Source organism: Pinus tabuliformis, chromosome 5_2 (assembly GCF_031772625.1).
Source record: "Pinus tabuliformis cultivar Carrire ecotype Pingquan chromosome 5_2, CPIR1, whole genome shotgun sequence".
Taxonomy (NCBI): Eukaryota; Viridiplantae; Streptophyta; class Pinopsida; order Pinales; family Pinaceae; genus Pinus; species Pinus tabuliformis.
Window position 1 is genome coordinate 324,524,854 of NC_142306.1, and position 16,930 is coordinate 324,541,783.

The 16,930-nt window shown below is 33.4% G+C and overlaps 1 pseudogene; it reads right to left on the reverse strand.

The window, feature by feature from the left end:
• Positions 1-7,066: 7,066 nt before the first annotated feature.
• Positions 7,067-15,707, reverse strand: LOC149158815 (putative nucleoredoxin 2; annotated as a pseudogene).
• Positions 15,708-16,930: the final 1,223 nt, after the last annotated feature.

Here is a 16,930-nt window from a genome sequence, read left to right on the forward strand (position 1 = left end):
TCATACAATTCTCATCATGAAGAAGGTACACTTCCATCAAGTTTATTATGGCATGCTAGATTTGGACATCTGAACTATGACAGTCTCTGCTTGTTGAAGAAAAATGGTGTTGCTGGTTTGCCTACAATTCCTAGGAAACTTAAGCAATGTGATGCTTGCATTCTAGGAAAGCATAGCAAACAGTCTTTTCATGATTCACATTCAAGAGCACATAGGAAACTTGAACTTATTCATTTAGATTTATGTGGTCCAATGCCTGTTCCTTTTGCAAATGGAAATAAATATATCATGACATTTATTGATGACTACACCAGAATGTGTTGGGTTTATTTATTGAAGAACAAATCTGATGCCTTTCAAACATTCAAGAATTTTCATAAATGGATTGAAAATGATGCACAATCTCATATTGGGTCTATTCGCATTGATAATGGAAAAGAATACACATCAAATGAATTTGAAAACTATCTTCGCCAACATGGGATCAAACATCAAACAACTGTGCCTTATAATCCCCAACAGAATGGTGTAGCTAAGAGAATGAATAGGACAATCTTAAATATGGTACGATCCATGCTCTTCTTCAAAAATGTAAAGATAAAATTTTGGGCTGATGCTATTCTATGTGCTACATATATAAAGAATAGATGTCCATCTAATGCTATAAGAAATAAAACTCCTTATGAAATGTGGTATGGACATGTTCCTTCGTTCAAAACATCTCAGGGTCTTTGGTTCCACCCGTTATGCTTTGATACCAAAGGTACATAGAAACAAACTTGGTGCTAGAAGTCGTAAGTGTATCTTCCTGGGGTATTCAAACACCTCCAAAGCATACCGCCTCTATGATGAAGTAAATAAGAAGTTTGTTGTATCTAGAGATGTAATTTTCCTTGAATCATCTAAAACTGACAATGTTGTTGAGCCACAACTTGATCACTTGGATAGATTCGCAAATGCAAAATCATTTCAAGAATTTGATAATCAGATTCCACATCTTGAAGGGGGGATTCCTATACTAGATCAACATGTGGAATCTTCCTCTAAAGAACACTCTCCCCCGCATGAAACTCCAACAACGGATGATGCTTTAAGTGATGTAATTGATAGAAGTGGGAGACTCAATCTTGATTCAGTCCCAACTCAATCAACGGAGTAGCCTGGACCATCTGAGAAAGGTCCCCCAAAGAGGCTGACAAAGACACTTGAAAGTGTTCATCCTGATGAAGTTGGAAAGACAGGAACCAGAAATTCAAACCGACAAAATGGAGGTGATGTAGATGACTCTAATTCACCTGTTGATATGGATGTTTCTTATGATTGTGAATTGAACTTGTCTACAGATTTTGAAACAACTTCCTTCAAAGAAGCTTGTTCTCATGATGAATGGAAATAAGCGATGAAAAAGGAGTATGATGCCCTCATAAAGAATGACACTTGGAAGCTGGTTGATCCTCCATTTGGAATCAAACCAATTGGCTGCAAGTGGGTTTACAAAAACAAGTATAAAGCTGATGGCTCACTTAACAAGCACAAAGCTAGGCTTGTGGCAAAAGGTTTTGCACAGAAGGAAGGGGTCGATTATGAGGAGACTTTTACCCCCACAGCAAAATGGGCTACCATCAGGACACTCTTTGCACTAGTAGCTCAGAACGGTTGGAAAGTCCATCAAATGGATGTAAAAACTGCTTTCCTGAATGAAGATCCAAAAGAGAATGTTTTTATGTCCCAGCCTGAAGGATTTGCTGTGAAAGGACATGAACATAAAGTATGAAAACTTGTGAAGTCCTTGTATGGCCTCAAACAAGCACCGTGAGCCAGGTATGAAAAAATAACTGAGCATCTTCTGAAAGTCAATTTCAAACATTTTGATCTTGATGATGCAACTTTATTTGTCAAGAAAGTTGGCAAAACAGTTGTATATCTTGTGGTATATGTATATGATCTTTTGATGATAGGGAACAATGAAAGCTACATTGCATCCATAAAGAAGGAATTGGGGAAAAGTTTTGAAATGACTGACTTGGGCTATGTTCATTACTATCGTGGCATTGAAGTAACCCAACATCCAAAGTCCATATTTATTTCTCAAAAGAAATACATTGGAGATTTGTTGAACAGGTTTGGTATGACAGAGTGCAATCCCCTTACTACTCCAATGGAACAAAACTTAAAGCTCACATCTATTGAAGGAAAAGAATTTGAGGATGCAACAAAGTATAGACAACTTGTAGGAAGTCTCAACTACCTAACTACTACCAGACCAGACATTTTGTTTGTTGTTGCAATCCTCTCCAGGTTTACGCAAAAGCCTTGTGTGGGACATTGGTCTGCTACAAAAAATGTTCTAAGGTACTTGAAGGGAACTCGAAACTTTGGAATCAAGTATACATAGGTGGATGACTTCAGCTTGATTGGATACTATGATTCAGACTTTGATGGAGACAAGAAACTGGGGTGTCTACTTCAAGATATGCTATGAGTCTTGGATTAGGAGCTGTCTCCTGGAGATCATGCAAACAATCAGTTCTAGCAGATTCCACAATAGAAGCAGAATACGTGGCAGCAGCTAAAGCAACAAAAGAAATTGTGTGGCTCAGGAAAATTCTTGAAGATTTGTAGGTAAAACAAGTACAATCAATTCCACTCATGATTGACAATAACTTTGCAATAAAGTTGGCGAAGAACCCAAAGTTCCTTGATCAAATGAAGCACATCAATACTAAATATCATTTGATTCGACATCATGTTCAGGCCAAAAGAATCCATCTCCATCATTGTTCCACAAATGAGAAAATTGCAGACATCTTCAGCAAAACGCTTGGAAGGGAAAAGCCTGAACGATTCAGAATGATGCTTGGACTCACCAACATCCCTTCAGATTAAGGGGGGGAATGTTAACACCTAATCCTTGTGATTGGGTGAATTATTGTAAATAGATAGATAAGAAATATGAACAGTCATCGGGAGACGAAATGAATAGTCTCTCCCTCATGTATATAATGAGGACCTACCTGATGGAATAATACAGTCAATTTATTTCTACCCTATGGAGTTACTACCTGGCCTGACAATTCTATATTAAAAATTAAATGAATACTTATTTGTTTCTTTCTAGAAGTAATTTTTTTCACTTTTATTTACAAAGTGTCTCACAAATGCACTTACTTACTTAGAGATCTTCTCTCTATAGATATATATAAATATGAAGTGGATATTAAAGTGTGTTGGTTAAAATGGATATGTAGGTGGTTTATTTAAGTTCTATATTGATTTTTTTCAAAAACTATAATAATTAAATATATTTTCATTTTTAGTTTCGTAATATCCATAACCAAGTAGGCAAGCACATGGAGAGTGGAATTATAGATATTTTATAATGTTTTTGATTAAAAGTGACTAATATATATATTCTTTCATTTTTTTTAGTTGATATTATCTTTTAATTTAGGAATATTTTATTTTTATTTAAAAGATGCAAGCATCAACTCCATGTTGAGCATGGATGGAACCACATATCACTCTCATAATGGATTGTAAAATGTACCTATTAACATAATAAATTAGATCTCCACTAAAATCAAGCCAATATTTATGCCCTTCTTCTTATATATTTCATAACATATATAACTAGAAATTGCACCAAATGTTGCAAATGAAGAACCATAAGGCATAAATTTGAGAAGAATTGTGCCATATAAAACATAATTGAAAATAAAAATTAGTAAACAAAATGTCATTCAGAGTAAAAAGATAAAGAGAAATCATTTACATTATGCCAAATTGACAAATCCTTGACAAATTCTATAACATTTCCAACATAAATTGCCTCTTAATCTTCAAATATGGTGTTTCAAGTTCCAATAGCAATATTTGATGGATTTTGAAAAAATACAGGTAGTAGATGACGTCAAATAAGTAAAACATAATAATATAAAATATGATGGATGTCTTTCCAAATTCTAGAATTTTCTTAATAGGAAAACATCATATATCAAACCTTGATCATCAAATCTCTATGTCATTTTTCGTTGCCTCTTAATCTTCAAAGATGGTGTTTCAAGTTCCAATAGAAATATTTGATGGATTTTGAAAAAGTACAGGTAGTAGATGACATCAAATAAGTAAAATATAATAATATACAATATGATGGATGTCTTTCCAAATTATAGAATTTCATTAATAGGGAAACATCATATATCAAACCTTGATCATCAAATCTCTTTGTCATTTTTCGTCATGTCCATGCCACTAGTGAAAAGTAAGACTACTTATAACTAACTAATTATTATTTTTCATTAATAACCTTTTCACCTATCTGCCTCCCAATGATTTTAATAAGATTATTATAATTCCTATCTTCTTTACTGTTATCCCTAACATATGATACAAATAAGAGGAGATGTTTTCCCCAAAGTGGAGAGTGATTCGCCATAAATATGTAACATATTATTGTAAACAGTAACAATGAAACCATTTTCATTCATGCAGATGCTTTTTTTGGTTGTGATTTTCCCACCATGGGGGTTCTCTTTCAACCTTTTTTCTCTTTTTTCAATGAAATTCATTCAACTGCCATTTTTCCCAATAGAAACTTTTTTCTAATGGAACCCCTATAGCTAGTTGTCCAATCCTGCCAAATCCAACCTATAGACCATATATATACAAACTGGGCTCACATGAAACTCAGAGAGAATCCATGCCACTGGAATGTTACATGAGTATATTCCAGGCTTGATTACTTTGTCTAAACATCCCTTTCAATATTAGTAATTTGATGTTTTTCATGTTCATTCTGATATATTACCTGTGCATAGTTGGGGTGCAGCTCATAACCACACTAAGCAAACTGATAAGCCCACAAATGCCAGGCTAAAAATGCTAGACCTGTAATTATTCAAGACCTCCAAACAAACTTCTGATGAGTCAAGGGGAGCAAAAAGCCAGTCCTTGGGTAAAATCCCTAGTTCCCTCTCGAAGCACTCCACATAAGGGCATTCATCAATACAATCTTCCTACCCATATCTCTTGAGACCCTCAATAACTTCCTGGTCCCTATCTACTGCAACGTACATAAATCTTATTTCCTTACCATCCCTCTTAAGTTCATCACATACCTCAGGTATCATAGATATGGTGTGATGTAGAGGAACAATCGACAATGAGGGCCATGAGAAGGCATGTTAGTTTCCCATCTAAAACACTGTATTCGACACAAGATTTCATTGCACTTAGAAGATGTAATTCCCTGTTCTATAATGGAAATTGTGGTTTGTCTTTAGTGGAATTGGTATTTCTTAGCTCTTGTACCATTGAACCAATCTCCCCAGTCCTCTCCACAATCCCATGTTTCTCTATATATATGGATTAGTGGGTTTTCCTTATTTGTCCAGCCTTCAAATTATTTAAATAACCAATTTCCCCTCCCCCTCGTCTCCATAGTCCTGTATAGATTGTGATTTTTCCTCTATTTGTCCAGGCTTCAAATTATTTAAACCCCTTTTGATATACAAGTGACCCATAGTATGTATGTTTAATCATTCCATAGACATAAACATGCCATTTATTGGATTGGGTATCAGAGGAGTAGTGCATGGTATAACCATAGAGGGCATTGGTTTCCCCAAAGTGACCAACTATTGGTTGTGGGCCTCTGAATGAATGGATGCTTCCCTCACTTTCCAACTAACATAATGTACTTCATACACCCATATTCTAACCATTTAGGTAATCCCTCTTCCTCATTCTCATTGACTCTAAAAACTAAATAAAATCTTTGCTACCCCCTTAAAAAGGCTTCTTATACTTTGACATTCTTGTTAAATAAAATTCAACCCGTTACACACTTTATGGGGACCGGGACATTCACATGGTATCATGTTGCTTTTGGGATTCATAACAGCGTTTAAATTTATAAAGTAAATTCCTTCAAAATATAAAGACATTTTTAAGCTTCTTGATATGTGAGGAGGACAATATCAAAAATTTAACTGCTGAAAACTCTCTAACAAGATTGATCATTAATTTTTTAATCAGCTTAAAGGATTGAAGCTTGTACATTATAACATAGTGTAATATTAAAAAGACATATTCTGGTATAGATAGAAAATAAGGAAAATCAAATCTCCACCGATAACAGGAGTTGTGTCAAAAGAAACAATAACATTGACAAAATAAAAACTATATTTATTACAGCAGGGCTCTAGAACATGTAATACATGTATTCTTTCCAGATAGTATATGTAGCATGAAAAAACTATAACTAAATGTCCCTGCACCATGAAATACATGTAAGTAGTTTCAGTGTCCAGTGGAAATTTTTCTATAGTGTCATGACCAAGAAAAACACTATGAATGCATACTCACTCAAAAAAAAAAGAATGGAAGAACTTACATCATAACATGGTTTCCATGAAATTTGACCCTACGACGAGTATTAAAACTGCAATAGAATCACTATGTTAAAATCCCTTGTCTACTTAAAACCTAATCAAAGGAAGAAGGCACTAATCTTACAAAGTCCACACCCAATCCTTAAATGGTGAGTGACAGACCCCAAAAACTATATTAGGAAAAAAAATATACATCATTACAAAAAACTTTAGAGCCTCCATCTAGGAAAACCAAATAACCAACAACTAAGTGTCTGTAAGAAGAAGCGTCAAATTTCATAACCTAATTTTCTGCTTTTGAGCAAGAAAAGCTCAGGACTCAAGCATAACCATATATTCTCATGTACATTGTTCCTCGCCATCTAACAAATGATGGTGGGAACCATGAACTTGTTCCAAAAAAACAATGGAAATTTGTTATCATATTTGGATGTGATGTTCCCACCATGGGGGTTTTGTTTCAACCTTTGTTCTCTTTTTTTCAATGAAATTCATTCCACTGTCCTTTTTCCCAATAACAACTTTTTTCTAATGGAACCTCTATATCTAGTTGTCCAATCCCACCCAATCCAACCTATATACCAGATATATAAAAACTGAGCTCACATGAAACTCATAGAGAAGCCATGCCACTGGAATGTTACATGACTATATTTCAGGCTTGCTTACTTTGTCTAAACATCCCTTTCAATATTAGTAATTTGATGTCGTTCATTTTCATTCTGACTTTCTACATGCACACACTTGGGGTGCAACTCATAACCACACTTAGCACACTGATAAGCCCAACCAAAGCCCTTTTCATCACAACCAGAATAGATGTAAGGTCCTCCTCCATATTCTGCAGACACAAGATTTGATACATGAAGATGCCCAGCATGGTGAAATATTTTTGGAAAGCTCTTGGCCTCTTCATCTCTTTCCTTCTGAACTTAAGCCAGATGACCTACTGTAAAAGGATAAGCCATCTCCCAATGCAAGTTGATCAAATTTCTTCCTTAACTCATTACAATTTTTCCATCATGGCCTAGTAAGATGAGTGATGGAATTCCCCTAATGTCGAAATAGCATGAAAACTCTTTAATCTTTTCATCAACAAAATGCAGAGCAAGCCATGGCATGGATTCATAGTTTGAATGAAAAGCTACTTCATCTCTGTCACTGGAAATGAATATAATCTCACAACCCTCATCACCTTTCATAGATTCTTTCAAATTATTATAGACAGATATCAATCTTGGAGTGAATTTCTGATAGGGAAGACACCGTTGCGCTGTAATATTTAGTTCAAAAGTCTTCCCTCTCCATGAAGAGATGATAACCTACAAAATCCATGTGGGAAACATTGCAAAACCCATGTGGACAACATTGTGAGCTCTACACCTAGAGGAGAATAAAATAAATCCTCAATTATGCTATAAAATATCTTAAGGTTTGGAAAAACTAGAAATTTAAACTAAATCTCAATGTTACAAATTTTCACTCTTGATATTTATATATGTACATTGCATGACACCTTATTGTTTCACATCTTTTTGGTGTTTTATACTTTAAAATTTTGGATTAGCATAATTTCAGATAAGGTGTTTGCAGAACTTCAGATAAGGTTTTCTAGTGATTGTGGCATCTAAAAATAGGTAATCCAGATGAGTTGACGACCCTTAATTGGAACTTGCAGGATACCAAAAGTTAAGTTGCACAAGACTAAAACAAATGACATCGGGATGCAACAGGTGAAATAAAATTGGTTAGTGGCAGTTGCCCATCATGCCTTACACTATCTAGGAGGCCAGGGACTTGCACCTGGCCCTAATTGTTATTATGGGAGTTGACAAAATTCAAAACATAACTACCAATGGCCTTTGTCATCCCAGTGAATTGAACCCTAGTGAGGGAAATATCAATGCTTAACTTTCACCAACCTAGCAAGCCACGACTAACAAACTGCAAAAGATAGAGGATTTTGTTCAGTTTGTGAAAGATTGAGGATTGGATGACACAGAGATGCATCTGGGATGAAGTTTTTTTATTATGAGCATCAACTTAATAGAGTTTTATTTCATTTATGATTAATTATCTTACCTTTTCCTAACATAGTATCAAAGTATGTTGTTGTTGTTTATTTTTAAATTTTTTAAAGCATGAATTTCCAAAAGACTCACATGGTTTCCTCCATGTCCAATGGCATAATCATGCTCGCTAGTCACAAGAATATTCTCTAAAGTCTAAGATGCATGCCTGATATGCTCCTCGTATTCCAACCTTGCTAATCTCCTCGTATTCCAATTCTGCTAATCTCTTTGGAGTAAATGAGAAAGTTTGGATTCCATATTTATAAGTAAGCTCTACACACTATGTTTGCATCACTTTCCCCTTCATGTCTAGAATGATAAGATATAGGATGCCCTCTACCTCAAATCTCTTAATTGTATTCAAATCTGTGTAAGGAATAACAAGCCTTGATGCATGGGCCTATGATAGTCCTCAAAACAAACCCAATCCTCATTACTGGAAATGAACACAATCTCCAGTTCTACTCCTTGATCGTTCAATTGCTTTTAAATGCAAGTGAACATAGGGTCAAAGTTTTTACATTGATTATACCAGTGGGAAGCAAAGTATAGTCCCATAATATTTCCCTCTAGTTTTGCCACTTTCACCTACAAATTCAGGAGAAATATCAATACTTCATGCACCGTTTTTCTGGTTATTTGTTTTATTAAATTGTACTAACATTAGGCACAAAAGAGTTGTTTCAAGTTGGATTCTCCTAGAATTTTTAATGACATTTGTTATCTTCTATTCAATCACTTCCTTATATTTTTGTAAATTTAGTGCAGGCCTATCTAGACCTAAGTCATGTGTGTACCATTAAATATTTCACTACGTCAACAAAATTTTAAGGCATGGATTATTTTCTTATTCGAGTCATACTCTGTTTCTTCCATGTCTTTTTTTCTAGTATGATGTGTACTAGAGTGTCTTGTATGGGAATTTCTAATAGTTATTAATTTGTCTAGACTCAATATTTACATATCTGTTTCCTTGAGTTTGCCAAGTTAGTGTATAGCTTATCATATCCAAGTTTACATGGGTTTTTCTACATATTCATTTCATTGATTGAACATCTAGATTCAATGTAGAAGGAGAAATCATACTGTCTCATACACACTAACCAAGAGTTCGTGGATCACACCGACCCCATATGGCCTATAGTCTGCCCCTTGGTTTCAAAAATTAGCAGAATAAATGCAGAATTTGGAATTCAGAAGATTCTAAAGAACCAAAATAAACTGACAAATTTGCATACATACAGATTTAGGAAAGAAAATTACCTCTTTCCCGTCAACTTTTATGAGAAAATCCCTATGAGGCATTGTCAGAAGAGATTGCAAGCTATGGTTGATGAATTCATGAATGATTGAGATTTCTGTTCTAATTAATTCATTGGGATAATTTCATTTAGCTTATTTTTCACTGAGACTAAATATAAAATCGAGAGATAACTATGAATGCTTCTTTGGGAGATGAAAGAGCTGCCCAAATAACGATTCTTCGTTTTCAAAACAACGGTTTACTAGTACTAAAAAAAATCCTTCTACAAGACAATATTCCCAATTTTATTTATAGGTGTTTCATAATACTTGAAAAATGCACAAGTTTTCTCCCATTATTTGATTTGATTTAATAGGGATGTGTTACACTGCTTTTTGTATCAATATTTACAATCATGATATAAAGAAAATCCATATAAGAATTTGATTTGATTTACTAGGGATGTGTTACACTGCTTTTTGTCTCAATAATTTCAAGCATGTAGCAATGGAATCAGATAACTTCCCTAATATGGTATTTCTAATATTAAAAACTCACGCACACATTCCGAGTTCTAAACAACCATCCAATATCACTGCATTCGCTAGTTAGCTTCTTCAACAATTTTGATTATGTGTATTTTTCTTACTTGCAATAGCTGTATTTTCCTTAGTTGCAACAATTTTGATTATATCACAATTTGGCTTCAATATTTGTCAATATGAGCATACTTTTAGATGAATGGCTATGCATTTATGGGTTAAGCATCCTCCATCTCTCTCTAACATTCCTTTAAAGTCAATTTCTTTGGTCTATGAAGAGTTACTTGGGCATTGTGTGTGTTTTATATTCCACTATGGAATGTTGGGTGCGGTATTTTCCATTCTGAAATTATGGAAAAGACAACTGGAACTTGCAAACACTCAATTTCACCATCATTTTTATGGTCTTATATATAAACATATTCATTGGTTTTTGGAATGTTTGACAACAAGGAGATCAAAATATTGACTGTACTTGATAGTCAAAATGTCTGTTATGAGGCATTTTGACTGTTAAATCCCAGTTTTTCTGGTGAAGATTTCATTATCAAGGTTCTTTATAATCTATTATCTATCTTTAGATTGTTCTTTGGGAAAATGTAGGTATGCTCTGTCTCCAGCTTTAAATGTTTTGCAACATTATCTGAGTCATGCTCTTACTTGTATTGTTGTAGTAACTTGGAAGTACATCTCATAACTGATAATGGAGTGTCGTGTGATTTAAAAAAAATGTGCCTACAATTGAGCTTGTTGCGCTTTGGTTGTAGCTAATGTAGCTTGGCTTGAGACAATATCTAATGGTGCTTGTTTTATGATTGCATGCCTTTTAGTGTAAAACCATTATCATCATACTCTTCCTAATGTACTTCTGTTCTATGCAAAGCAAGTTTTCATCCCAAGTCCTGGGTGTTAGGTTGAATATTTTTAAATGTTGTATTGATCACCTTTGATTGGCAGTTTAATTGTTCACAAAATGTTTTAACTTTCAAGAGTTGAGTCTCACTAAAATTCTATATTTCCATCCAAAATAAAAGGACTTGAAGCCATGCTTAGAGCTATATAACTTTGTAATCCATAGTAGATTCATTCTCATTCCAAATCCATGCATTATTGATTGTTGTCCTGTAATGGTTCTAAATATATAATGCTATGAATGCTTCATCAAGATTTTGGGACATGTGAAAGTGGGAACTAGCGAGTGTGTTTATCCAAATTTTCAAAAACCCCCACATGTGTGTTGGCTGCCACTCCACAATCAAGTTCATCTTAAATGTTGTTAGAGGTTTCAAAATATTATGCATTTCTTGCATTGGGATTGAAAAGTGCACATTTCTTTGTTTCAAGCGTAAACAAATCCACAAAGTTGATCGCGTGGATAACTATTTGATGCAGTTAGCTGCAACAACCCTTCCTAAAGGCCTTCATTTCCTCCCCATGTGCTTGGCCATGGAGTATAATTAAAAATACACCTCCCTAGGAAACCAACAAGTAATTCCATCCTTTTTAGAATGGTACTCAGTGTAGACTAGATTCTGTGGAAGCTTCAAGTTGTGTCAACACATTATAACAATATGCTCATCAAGAAGTCAACATGTCACCTACACTAGTTGGAGCTAAATCTCGGTGGGGAGAGTAACACACCTCACAACTGCCTGGACTAGACCCATTGACACCTGTTGGTGAATATATGCTATCACACACTAAAAATATTGTATCACTCTGGCCTGGAAGTGAATCGTCCTTCGCACCTAAACAGGTAGAGAATGTTTCACATGAGGGTTTTTAATGTTTGCAGTAGATTAAGAAAAATCAACTAGATGAAGATTTTGGAGGTTAGTTCTCAGGCCTCAGATCCAAGGGAAAGTCAGAGAAGGTAAAAGAAGGTCAAAGTGTTAGCTGGTGGAAAATTGAAAGAGAGAATCTATTTATCTATTAATGCCATGACTTCCTTTCAAGAAGTTGTGTCTTACAATTTAGACTCTCCATTCATTTACACAATGTATACCCAATTGCAAGGAATGACTTATTAAATAACTAATAAGTTGCTCCCAAAAAATCCCAAGAGAGAGTTTATTTATCTATTAATGCCATGACTTCCTTTCAAAAAGTTGTGTCTTACAATTTAGTCTCTCCATTCATTTACACAATGTGCACCCAATTGCAATGAATGACCTATTAAATAGTTAATAAGTTTCTCCCAAAACATCCCGAGAGGAATAATCCAGACTTTTTGAATCATCCTAAACCAAGATCTAATATGCTCAAAATTGCTACAAAATGGAGTAATCACATAAAAAGTTAGTTTTGAGACAATCTTCTAATCTCTTGTATACAAATAGTAAAGTGTAATTAAAAAAGGTGAAAGTGTAGACGGAATTATATATATATCCACTCTTACATAGAATTTGAAGATTTGTAAATCTAAGATATGATTCAATTGTACTTCTCACCTATTTGGCCACTAAAGACTTCTTCCTCGCCATATGTACCATGTGGTAAGCCAACTTATTTGCAGCACCACTTACAGATTCTTATGTGGCTTTTGGTCAAGTCCCAATAAGGAGTATAAATGTCAGAAGCTTTGTCAAAACAAACTACATATTTTCCTATTTCTGGTGAGAACTCGAGTTGTTTATTCTAAAAATAAAGGTTAAAAATTAAGAGAGGACATCATAAAACTATCTAAATATCAATTTCTTTGATGTTATTTATAAGGAAACTAAGTTAAGATTTTGAGGAAAAGATATTCACATAGAAAAGAGAGAAAAAACAAAAGAACGAAGATCATGCTTCAAATTTATCTAGAGTACAGATGATAAGAACTTTTAGATTTCCTCAAAGATGTTTAATTGAAACTCTATGAAAAAATATATGCATCATGTTTATTACCGATCCAAGAAGCATTTTAAGATTAGGCATGCAATATCATATATAAGAGGGGAAAATAATTTCCCCGTAAGTGTTCATTAGAAGTATGGAAACCTTACTATGAACCAATGATTTGTGTTCATTAAAATTCTGGAAACTGGAAACCTTACTATGAACTACTGATTCATGGATTAAAGGGTTAAATAAACCGTGTTTTCCAGGGAAAATTTTAAGAACCCCCCTAAATTTATAAATATAATAAATGGGCGAATCTCCATGGTATATAGGAAAAATGGAAGGCGATTTTATCAATAATATAATATGTATATATAATTTTTTGGCGAATCTCTCACCAGGCATGGCGAATATTTTACTCAATTATAAAATCTTGTAAGATCTTGGCGAGTCTTTCACTAAATAATAAAACTTTGTAAAGTCCTAGTGAATCTTAGCATAGGCTACATGCTGGTTTAATTCCCCCATTTAAATAGGCTACATTCCAGGTCAATACCATGGGTCAATACCATGTGCCATTTTGGTGAATACCATGGGTCAATCCCATGTGCCATTTTGGTGAATACCATGGGTCAATACCATGTGCCATTTTGGTGAATACCATGGGTCAATACCATGTGCCATTTTTATTTTTATTAATTCTAATATTAGGGTTAATAATGGTTTTTTGCATGGTATTAATAAGTTTCACCTAAATATAACCCATTTTTTGAGTGTTCGTAAATATAAGGTGACTTATGGAGTAAATATAAAAAAATGTTTTATTTGTTTACCATACCTCTCGTTTATTTATATTTTTATTAATTTATCATACCTCTTTTACAAATATGGTATTTGGCCCATAGGATTCACTTAAATAAAACCTCTTTCTTGAGCCTTCATAAATAGAACGAGGGTTATGGACTAAATATAAAAAGAGGTTTATTTATTTACGATACGTCTAGTTTATTTATATTTTTATTTATTTACCATACCTTTTGAGTAAGTATAAAAAGACGTTTTATTTATTTACCATACCTCCACTTTACTTATATTTTTATTTGTTTACACCCTTACATGTATATAAGGTGACTTATGGAGTAAATATAAAAAATGTTTTATTTATTTACCATACCTCTCATTTATTTATATTTTTATTAATTTACCATACCTCTTTTATAAATATGGTATTTGGCCCATAGGATTCACTTAAATAAAACCTATTCTTGAAAATGGGTGAATGGATTCACTTAAATAAAACCTATTCTTGAAAATGGGCGAATGGAAGGTTGTAAGTCCTAATTTCAAGGGCTAAATTTACCTTTTTTACCCTCTCCCTTAAAATAAGGTGGGCTATTTGAGGTGATTTGTAAAAATGTACTATGATACAAAATATTCGCCCACTAAAAATTTAAAACCCCTTAATTTCGCCAAAGGGCGAACATTCGCCCCTAAAATTATCCTTGGTGTTTTCTATTTAAAATCTTTCCTTTTTTTTCCATTTAATGTGTTTTCTATTGAATTTTTTTTTTTTTTTCCATTTAACAAGTATGCTTGGAGAAATGAATAACTGCATCATTGGAAAAGAGAAAGTAAACCCAAGCTCCCTTTCTCTTTTTCGAGTATGGAAACTATCACCTTCACTTTGCACAAAGGAATCTAGTTCTGAAGTAATAACATCAAATAGTTCCTGCATAACAATGTAAACTTTGAAACGGGAACTGATACTGTTACCCGTTTCGTAGAGATAGCAAAAGAGTGACCTGATTTTGAAAAGGGGGGATGCAGAGCACACATATTTTTTTTAGAGCATAGTTTTTGGCAATTTAATTTTTTTATGTACATTACATTTTAGAATGTTAGTAATTTGCATGCAGATTTAAAAGAGTGGTGATTCTGCATTAGGCCCTTTTTTTAAAGGACCTATTTTTTGACTTTAAATTTTCTAATGTATGAAATGTAAATAAATATTTTCTAAATTTAACAAATTTTGACACATTAAATATTTTAATGTATTAAGTGTGGAAACTTTTTTAAATGTTACAATTTTTTTACACTTTAAATTTTTTATTTCAAATTTTTTGTAAAAAAAATAAATAAAAAAAAAAAATATATATATATATATATATATATATATATATATATATATATAAACCATGAAAAAAGTTGGAAAAAAACAAAAAAACAATTGAAAAAACTATAAAATTAAGTAACTAAAAATAGAAAAAATTAAAAAAGCATTAACAAAAAACTAGGAAAAAATAAAAAATAAAAAACAAACTAGATTAAAAAAAAAAAAAAAAATAAAAGCCAATAAAAATCTAAAAAACTAATTTAAAAAAAACTCAGATTAAAACTTTAAAAAATATATATGCACGTAGCTCTGCCACTCAGGGCCATGCCCCCACGGGCGTCTGGGTGATGACTATCTGATTTTGAGAATCGGATAGCCACCCCCATGGACAGTCAAGCGGTGGCTATCCGATTCTCGGAATCGGATAACCACTGCCCAAATACCCGTGGGGGTGGCTATATGATTCTCAGCATTGGATAGCCACTGCTCGGCCACCCCCATGGGTGGCGGAGCAGTGGCCATCTGATTCTAAGAATCAGATAGCCACCGCCCGACCACCCCCACGGGTGACTGGGCGGTGGCTATTCGATTCCGAGAATCAGATAGCCACCCTCATGGGCAACCAGGTGATGACTATTCGATTCTGAGAATTGGATAGCCACCCCCATAGGCATCCGGGCCATGGCTATTCGATTCAGAAAATCGAATAGCCACCCCCACGGGCGGTTAGGCGATGGCTATTCGATTCCGAGAATCGGATAACCACCCCCACCGGAAGTCATGCGGTGGCTATTCGATTCTCAGAATCAGATAACCACCTCTGACCACCCTTGAGGTGGATGTCCGATTGTCAGAATCGGAGCGGTGGCTATCCGATTCTGAGAATTGGATAACCACTAGTCGACCACCCCCGTAGGCGGCTGAATGGTGGTTATTCGATTCTGAGAATCAGATAGCCACCACCCAACCACCCTTGGTGGTGGTCGAAAAGTGGCTATTCTATTCTCGAAATCGAATAGCCGTCGCCCGACCACCCGTGGGGGCAGTGGCCGATAAAATTGTATTTTTTAAATAAAAAATAAATTTTGTTAAATATGTTTATTGTGTGTGTGTATATATATATATAAATATATTTTAAATAGTTTAAATGTTATTTTAAAAGATATAAAAATATATTTAGCTTTTTTTAATTTTAATGTTTTCATTTTTTTATCTTTCTTTCTAAATCCAAATTTTGAATCATTGTCAAATCCAAGTTTTAAATTTTAAATTTTTTAATATAAAATTTGAGATGATATATATATATATTATATATATATATATATATATATAATATATATATATATATATATATTTTAATTTTAAACGATTTTTGATTTTTTTTTTTAATTTGAAAATATGTATTTTTTTTTTTTTAATTTTAATTGTTTTCCGGGTTTTTATTTTATTTTTAATTTCAACATTTTTTTTAGGGTTTTTTGAAAATGCTTTTAATCTTAATTTTTGTAGTTTTTTAATTTTTTTTTGTTTTTTGTTTTTTTGTTTTTTTTTTTTTTTTGTTTTTGTTGTTTTTCTATTTTTTAATCTAGTTTGTTTTTAATTTAATTTAATTTTTTTAGTTTTTTTTAATGCTTTTTAAAAATTTCCTACGTTTACTTAATTTTACAGTTTTTTAATTTTTCCAAATTTTTTACGGTTTACCACATTAAATTTTTTTTTTTTTTTTCTAAATATTTTTTTCTTAT